Source organism: Tachysurus fulvidraco, chromosome 6 (assembly GCF_022655615.1).
Source record: "Tachysurus fulvidraco isolate hzauxx_2018 chromosome 6, HZAU_PFXX_2.0, whole genome shotgun sequence".
Lineage (NCBI taxonomy): Eukaryota > Metazoa > Chordata > Actinopteri > Siluriformes > Bagridae > Tachysurus > Tachysurus fulvidraco.
The window spans coordinates 26,722,238-26,731,361 of record NC_062523.1 but is presented as its reverse complement, the minus strand read 5'-3'; the positions used below and the strand labels follow the sequence as shown (position 1 = coordinate 26,731,361).

The 9,124-nt window shown below is 37.8% G+C and overlaps 1 long non-coding RNA gene across 1 annotated transcript; it reads right to left on the bottom strand.

Annotated features, from left to right (window-relative positions):
• LOC113647331 lies at nt 1-1,996 on the bottom strand. The gene is made up of 3 exons (XR_003441645.2): nt 1,725-1,996; nt 959-1,051; nt 1-851 (listed from the first exon to the last, which is right to left on the bottom strand). It is a non-coding gene; the product is annotated as an uncharacterized LOC113647331 (long non-coding RNA).
• Between the last annotated feature and the right edge of the window lie 7,128 nt (nt 1,997-9,124).

Here is a 9,124-nt window from a genome sequence, read left to right as displayed (position 1 = left end):
TCAAAAAAACGATTTGTTCATCTTACTTAATTCAATTATGGACAGTGGTTCCACACAAGCAACTTGCGTTTCATTAACATTAATGGAAGGTTTTGAACCTATGTAAACTTCTTGTGTTGTGACAACACAACAGAATAAGGATGAATCTATGTAAAAAAGTAATGTCCAAACAAATCAATGGAATTGCTTCCTTGTAATTTAAACTGTTTAAGTTAACTGGACATAATTTTGTTTATTTAAAATTGGCCAAACAGGTTTAATTCAGCCAACACAAGGAGATTAGTTTCAAATAACTCAATTAAATTATGGACAGTGGTTCCATCCAATTGGCTTTTGTTACTGTTACTCAATGATTTCGATTTAAAGTTACGCCCTTCAAAACAGCATTTGTTTGTGTGTGATTGTCTTGTAGAGTAAAAAAACCCACAAAGAAATGTAACAATTTATAAAGCTGTATTTGCCAAACTTGCAATAAACAGTGTTTTAAACAGCCTGCTCAGTAAATATATATGAGTATATATATTTATATATAATATGTATATAAGAATATATAAATATGAGTTTTTGAACATGTGCAAAATTCTTATGCAAAATATAAGATTATCTAAAATAACTGCAGTCTTTTGATTCAAAAACAAAGTCAGAAGGTGAAAATTAAAACTCGGCTAACAAGATAACTACAATTAAATAAAATACATTTACAAGAAGTAAAAAAAAAAAAAAAAAAGAAAAAAAAAAAAAAGAAATCAAACATGCAACCAAAATGTCCAGATGGTAGTGTAACGATGTCTAACAATTATTAAATGCCATATATCCTGGATCGCCTCCTCTGCAGTGGCATTGTCTGTATCCTAGAGTGGATATATTTGAAAAAAAAAAAACACATTACTCTTAAATTCCTGTTTATCAGCTTTAAAAAAAAAGCATTTAGAATCCATTTTAAAAAGCATATACTCACAAAACACTCCTGAAACAGTCTGGTAGGTTCTTCATTTAGGTAGGCACAAAGAGCTTCAATTATACACACTCTCCTCACTTCGATGTCATCAGTCTAAAGATTTTCAAATAAGAACAAAGTTTTAAAATTCCAGGCTGTTGTGCTGGGGTAAGTTTGAGCTAAACTATGCAGAACATTATCCATATACAGTAGTGTTATACATGAAACATCTGTCTGACTAGGAAACTAGTGAGAGAGGTGTTTAATTTTTTCTCCAATTACTCCTCCTCTGTTTGCAAAGATTATATGAACCGACAAAAAAAAATCACCTCAGACATATGCTAACGTTAGCAACAAGCACGTGTACATACATACGCTTGTATGAACCGACAGAAAAAAATCACCTCAGACATATGCTAACGTTAGCAACAAGCACATGTACATACATACACGCTTGTATGAACCGACGGAAAAAAAATCACCTCAGACATATGCTAGCGTTAGCAACAAGCACGTGTACATACATACATACATGCTTATATGAACCAACAGAAAAAAAAACTTATGCCAGCAAAATACAAACTTTGTAACTGGGAACATATAACACGGCTAACGTTATTAAATGTGACCTGACAGAAATAGCTCATGTTACTGTGAACGGACAGCAAATGAGAAAAAAAAATAGCACTTAACATTTAGTAAACTTATTAACATTAAACAAGCAACGGTTTTAGAGTAATCATTTATTGTCAGAAAGATTTCTATATATTAGACTATTTACACTCACCGTTTCAAAGTGCTTTCCAAAAACCTCGTCTGACACGATTCACCATCTTCCCTCTTTCGCGCTGTTTTCATCCAATACGTTGGAAATCGTCACTTCCGGTTTTTTGAATCGCGAAATTAAATGCTTTACGTTAGTTTAACGACTGATTATTAAGTATAGTGGAACATGACACATTTTAAGTTAATTAAACGCAATACAATAGTGTTTTGATGGGGAATGAAATGTATGTGTGTTATTTTAACAAAACATATTTGGGTAAAACAAACAGTGCTGCAAAATCATTTTTTTTGAGTGTGTATATTGTTTATAAATCTTTTTTATTGTATCACACATTTTATGTATTTATGCAGTGGCTTTAAAAAGTATTCATCCCCATAATTTTTTTCTGTATTACAACATCTAATTTAAGCATAGAAAATGGGATATTCTCCTGCTAAAAGCTGAAGATAAAGAGCTGATAAATAATAGATCTGATGATGAGCCCTGAATCTCCATATCAGGTATCAATTATCATTAAGGTTTTCACCAGTCATTACTAAATCTGTCTCCATCTGGAACAATGCTGCAAAAGAGTACATTTATTTGTTGTGTTTTAACAGCTAGCCATCTGGACGTGTACGTCCTAGTAATTAGCTCTGAGTTATTGGAAGACAGAGGTGTCTTCCAATAACTCAGAGCTAATTACTAGGACGTACACATCCAGTTGCCAGATAGGACATATAATTTCATGCCAGTTTGACAAGGCCAGTGCTAGCAAAGTGAGCTACATAACATTTGGGAATTGCTTTCATGATTTTGGTGCTGACATTCTCACTTTCTTTGATTCACATGCTGGTTTAATGCCAAGGTGCTGATATTTTTAGATGCATTTGATTTTCGGCATTTAGCAGAAATTACCCTTATCCAGATTGACTTAAATTTTTATTTCAATTTATATAACAGAGCAAGGGGTCACGGTGGCTTAGTGGTTAGCACGTTTGCTAACACCTCCAGGGTTGGGGGTTCAATTCCCGCCTCCGCCTTGTGTGTGTGTGGAAATTGCATGTTCTCCCCGTGCCTCGGGGGTTTCCTCCGGGTACTCCAGTTTCCTCCCCCCGTACAAAGACATGCATGGTAGGTTGATTGGCATATCTGGAAAACTGTCCATAGTGTATGAGAGTGTGTGTGTGTGCCCTGCGATGGGTTGGCACTCCATCCAGGGTGTATCCTGCCTCGATGCCCGATGACGCCTGAGATAAACACAGGCTCCCCGTGACCCGAGAAGTTTGGATAAGCGGTAGAAAATGAATGAATGAATGAATAACAGAGCAATTGAGAGTTAAGGGCCTTGCTCAGGGGCCCAGGTTTGTGGACCAGGATCTCCAAAGATTTTCTAGGTTACTTTACAATATTTCATTTCCACTTTGAACAAATCACTTTTGATACTGTACAAATACCATGACTCTGGTTCAGTACACACTACTACAATCATGGGGAAACTATGATTTGCTAACTTGACGGTGGTCCAGAAGACTTTCACTGACACCCTCCATAAGGATGGCAAGCCACAGAAGATTGTTGCTGAAAGGGCTGGCTGTATCAAAGAATATTTATGAAAAGTGTATATGGGCAAAGTGTGGTAATAAAAATGTGTACAAGCAACAGGGATGAACATAGCCTTCAGGAGATGCAAGAACGTGGAGGAGCTTCACAAGGAGTGGACTGAGGCTGAAGTCAGTGCATTGAGAGCTACCATACAGATCTATCCAGGAAATGGGCTATAATTGTAGCATTCCTAGTGTCAAGCTTCTCCTGAACCAGAAACAATGTCAGAAGTGTCTTACCTAGGCTTAGGAGAAGATAAACTGGAGCATTACTCAGTGGTACAAAGTCCTCTTTTCAGTTGAAAGCAAATTTTGCATTTCATTTGTAAATCAATGTCCCAGAGTCTGGAAAAAGAAAGGAGAGGTACAGAATCTAAACAGACTTCACAGACTTCAAGTCCAGTGTGAAGAGTCCATAGTCAATGGTGATCTGGGGTACCATGTCATCTGCTGGTGTTTTTCCAATGTGTTTTATTAAGTCAAAGTCCAAAAGATTTTAGAGCACTTCAGGCTTCCATCTCACAAGCTTTATGAAGATGCTGATGCCCCTGCCCACAGTGACAAAACTACTCAGAACTGGTTTGTGATATTACTGTGCTTGACTGGTTGGCCAACTCACCTAACTCCTACCCTATGGAGAATCTGTGGGAGGAAGATGAGAGACACCAGACATCACAATAAGGATGAGCTGAAGGCTAATATCAAAGCAACCTGAGGTTCAATGTCAGCACCTCGGCAGTGCCACAGGTGGTGAATGCATGCCATGCATCCTTGCCATGCCGCATTCATGCAGTAATTTGTGCAATAGGAGCCACAACCAAATATTAAGTGCATAAATAAACATACTTAACACAGAAGTTTTTACTTTTCTGTATTAAAAATCATTTCTTTGATTAACTTAAATATTAAATTTTCTGATATTATTATTTTGATATACAGTACTGGATTTTTGATTTTCATGAATTGTGAGCCATAATTATCTACATTAAAAGAGAAAAGGCTTGAAATATTTTACATTTACATTTATTACATTTTCATGTGTAATAAATCTAAAAGTTTCAATGTTTTAATTAAATTGTTGGAAAAAATGAATGTTTCTTAATATTTAATTTTTTTCAAGATGCATCTGTTTATACATAAAGGTCCTTCGATATCACTGCAAATTCAGAAATGTGAGCATTGATATGAATTCTGCAATTCAGCGAAACATAATGTTAAACACTATAATACTTTACCTTCTCTCCTTATCAAAAACAAATTATTCAAGACCTTGTGCCCCCCCCCCCCCCCACAGAGTTCACTACTGTTGGAAAATAAGTAACTCCGTGCATGACCATAGCCTTTCTCATGGTTTCACACAAACACACACATACATGTATAACTCATATGGATAGAAATAAACTGAAAGATCTCATGTCATTGTGACAGGTATGCATCATGTTATTGTGGAATATTTCAATTAAAGTAGCTGCATTTATAAAAGGCCCCAATTCCATGGTAATCATATTTGCTCATTATAGCAAGTTATTATCAGGTTGTAAGATACATGCATTACCCTCAAACAAGCACTGAAATTCTCCACGAATGTGGAAAGACTAATGTGGAAAGACTAATTCCAGCTGACTCATATTCTTTACAATTTCAGTGAAGCCTTGCTGTCAAATGAAAGTACTAGATGTTCAAGGAAATAATCCCCCATGTCATTGTGTACACATGCTGAACTGTATGTAGTTATGGTAACAAGGCTGTTCTGTTACAGTGCAGAATAATTGACTGAAAAAACTGTAAAAAAAAAAAAAAAAAAAAAACCACAAATAAATAAATGTTTCAAATCTTTGTGAAAACAATTGTTTTATCTGTAGCTTTTAAAAAATTAGGGAAAATGTATGTATTGTTTACAGCAATAGATAATGATTGCAATACCATTAAATTGGTGGGCGGCATGGATGGAGGCATGTGTGTGAGTAAAAAAGAAATGAGATCGTAACCTTTATGTAACCTTTATGTAAATATATGTAAACAGTTGCCATAAAGCTAAATTATATGACTTGTTCTTATAACTTTAGTAGACTTTAGTAGAAATCTCATTCATAACTAGAAAAAAATTCATTCTTTTGTAGGTATTAGTAAATGCATCAAAGCACTAAGCTCTTCAATGGCAACTAAGAGTTTCTTCAATGGCAAACTACGTTTTTATGGACACTGTATTGTGATGATGACCATCTCCAAGACTATCACGACACACTCCAATCAGAAGCCGTGGATTATTGCTAAAGTGCGTTTGCTGCTGAAGACTAGAAACCTAGCCTTCAGAACCGGGGACAGGGTAGACCTAAGAACAGCAATTTTCCTGAGGAAATTAAAGAATCGAAGCATGCACATGCCCAGACAATCCACAGCCACTTCCAGGACAGCAGAGACACCGGGCGCATATGGCAGGGCATTCAGGTGATCACGAACTACAAGACAGCTTCACCTGCCTGTGATAGGGATGCCTTCCTCCCAGATGCACTGAAGGACTTCTACACTCGGTTTGAGGTACAGAACAACATAGCGGCAAGGAAGACCACCCCCTCCCCAATGATAAGGTACTCTGTCTATCCACGGTCAATGTGAGGAGAACTCTATGCAGAGTTAACACACGGAAGTCTGCTGGACCAGACAACATTCCTGGTAGGGTTGCTCAGGGAATGTGAGGAACAGCTAGAGGATGTCTTCACTGACATCATCAACATTTCCCTGTGCAGTGCTGTTCCTATGTGCCTCAAGACAACCACCATCGTCCCTGTCTCAAAGAAGTCTACAGTGTCCTGCCTCAATGACTATCGTCCCATCACACTCACACCCATCGTTATAAAGTGCTTCGAGAAGCTTGTCATGAGGCACGTCAAGACCCAGTTACCACCCTCACTGGACCCACTACATTTCGCGTATATCATCCAAACCGCCCCACGGATGATACCAGTGCCACAGCCCTCCATTTTGCCCTCACCCACTTGGACAATAAAGTCATTTACGTAGGTATGCTGTTCATAGACTTTAGTTCAGCACCTGATTGGGAAACTGAGCTTGCTGGGACTGAACACCTCCATCTGCAACTGGATCCATGATTTCCTGACTGGGAGACCTCAGTCAGTCCGCAGTAATGCACAGATTGAACCATATCATCAAGTTCGCCGATAACCGTGGTGGGTCTCATCAGCAAGAATGATGAGTCAGCATACAGAGAGGAGGTGCAACAGCTAACTGCCAACAACCTGTCTCCGAATGTTGATAAAACTAAAGAGATGGTTGTTAACTTCAGGAAAGCGACTACTCTCCACTGAACATTCAAGCATTTTGAGCATTCTGCGCAGCTGCATCACTCTGGTTTGGGAATAGCACCATCTCAGCGGATAGTGAGGACAGCTGAGAAGATTATTGGAGTCTTTCTTCCCTCTATCATGGACATTTACACCAGTCGCTGCAGCCGTAAATCCAACAGCATTGTTTATGACCCCACACACCCCTCACACACACTCTTCACCCTCCTGCTGTCTGAAAACAGATACTGAAGCATTCAGGCCCTCACGACCAGACTGTGTAATTTTTTTTCCACAAGCCATGAGACTCCTTAATAACTGAACTGAACTGTTCTGAGCACAACATACACATGCACATCAACTGTATGGACTGCACTGACCTACACCAAATACACACTCTTCCAATATACATCCATCAAACTGTTTACATGCTGTTTACATGTACATGCTGTTTTGCACACTGTTTTTGCTCTTTGCACATGCTGTATCACATTTCAGTTGATCGACTCTGACTTTGTTCTATGTAGCATCATGGTCCTGGAGAAATGTTGTATCATTTCACTGTGTACTGCAACGGCTATATATGGTTGAAATTACAATAAAAGCATTGATGATGCAACAGGTCACGCTGTTTAGTTCCAGTAAAGGTAATTCTAAATAGTACAGCATGCAGTCAAATTCTAGACAACTTTGTGGAAAATTTGGTAATGTTTTCCATTCTGGGAGTGAAGGTTGGGTGACCACATACTGCCATATAGTGCAAGCTGAAAGTGGCTTTATTATTCTAAGAAATTTGTAATCACTGGTGAACCTAAAAGCCAGTGCAGTTTCAATATGATTTGAACAACATGCTCTGATCTTTTTCTGCTAAACTAGCAGGCTGTTACATTCTGACAGGGCACCATCTTCTCACCTCAACAGTTTTACTCTTTTTTTTTTAAAGAACAAACATGTGTCTTAGCTGTCTTCAGTGTTTTAGTAATCATTTTCTGCTGTTCTCCCTCTGGAGTTTTTCAAGTTTCAGCATTGTTTGCCAACAAAACAGAATTCATCATGATTCCATTCTCCAAAGCCTTTCCACATATATTTCACATACACTCATTCTCACAACAGAGGTGAGTCATCAGGCATCAGTTTCTGTGGAGATAATACACTCTTTTTTCCTCCATCATTTGAACAGGAAAAGGGCAACAGGAGGAGAAATAAGTCTATGATGGATTGACACAGTAGACAAAATAGGTTTAATAACCCAGTCTGCCAGTAGCACAATGACAGATCTCATTCAAAAAATATTTCACAGTTCTTCTTTTCTGGGGATCACAAGGATTAACAGCATCCTTTATTCATTTCCACTACTACAGTGTTTGTTTCTGGTTTTTATTTATAAATCACTTAAATATCAATCAATAAATTTGTGCTACTTACTGGTGCATTTTTACAACAATAATGAAGCACCAGAAGGCAAAAGACTATACCTGATGTGAATTCACTGTGAATTAAAATGGCTTTATACCTCTCTCTCTCTCTCTCTCTCTCTCTCTCTCTCTCTCTCTCTCTCTCTCTCAATATACAAAGAAAAATGGCTATATTTTCCCCTTATCCTTAATAAAAGCAAATACATATACCTGTACCTTCTGATCTATGTTTATGTTCAATGTCTATTGTAAAAAGCGCTATACAAATAAACTTGAATTGAATTGAACATATTGGATTCAGTATGACTGAAATTATAATGTTCATTGATCAGCCATATCATTAAAACCACTCTGAACTGCATAACATTGATTGTCTTGTTACTATGACACCCGTCATGGGGTCAGATATATTAGGCAGCAGCTGAACAGTCAACAGGAAAAAGGGCCAAGTCAATCAGCAGACCTTAACCAACTGGGCAGAATTTCACTTCCTGAAAAAGAGACTGAACACAGAACACTCCCCAAACCAAACAACTTAACAAAGCTGTATGCAAAGCCAGGAAGTGCAGCATGCTCCTTTATTTTGTTGGCTTTAGATCGTTGTCTTTCTGCAAGTTCCATCCATTTGAATTGGATGCATTTCTCTGTAAAGTGGCCGAAAGAAGGTTTTTGTAAACTTCTGAACTCATTCTGCTGCTAGCAACATGAGGTCAATCATCAGTGAAGATTAGTGAATCTGTTCCAGAAGCAGCCAGAAGCCATGACACTACCAGCACCATGCTTCACAAAAGAGCTTGTATGTGTTGGATCATGAATAGATGCTTTATCTCTTCACTCTCTGTAACTATGTATAAGTTCCATAACTTTGGTAGAGCTTCATCTTGTTGCAGAGCTGTAGCTCATCTCTGTACGTCCACAACATATAGCCTCTATATGTGCATATGCCCAATATATGGTGATCAACATTTTTCAGTTGCAGCACAATATATTGATTGACGTGTCATATTACGCTTACTGTTGTACCGTTTTGTTTTTCATACATACATAAGCCAACACCTTAAAAAAATTAAACATTGGAATCCCAGTCTTATAACTATATC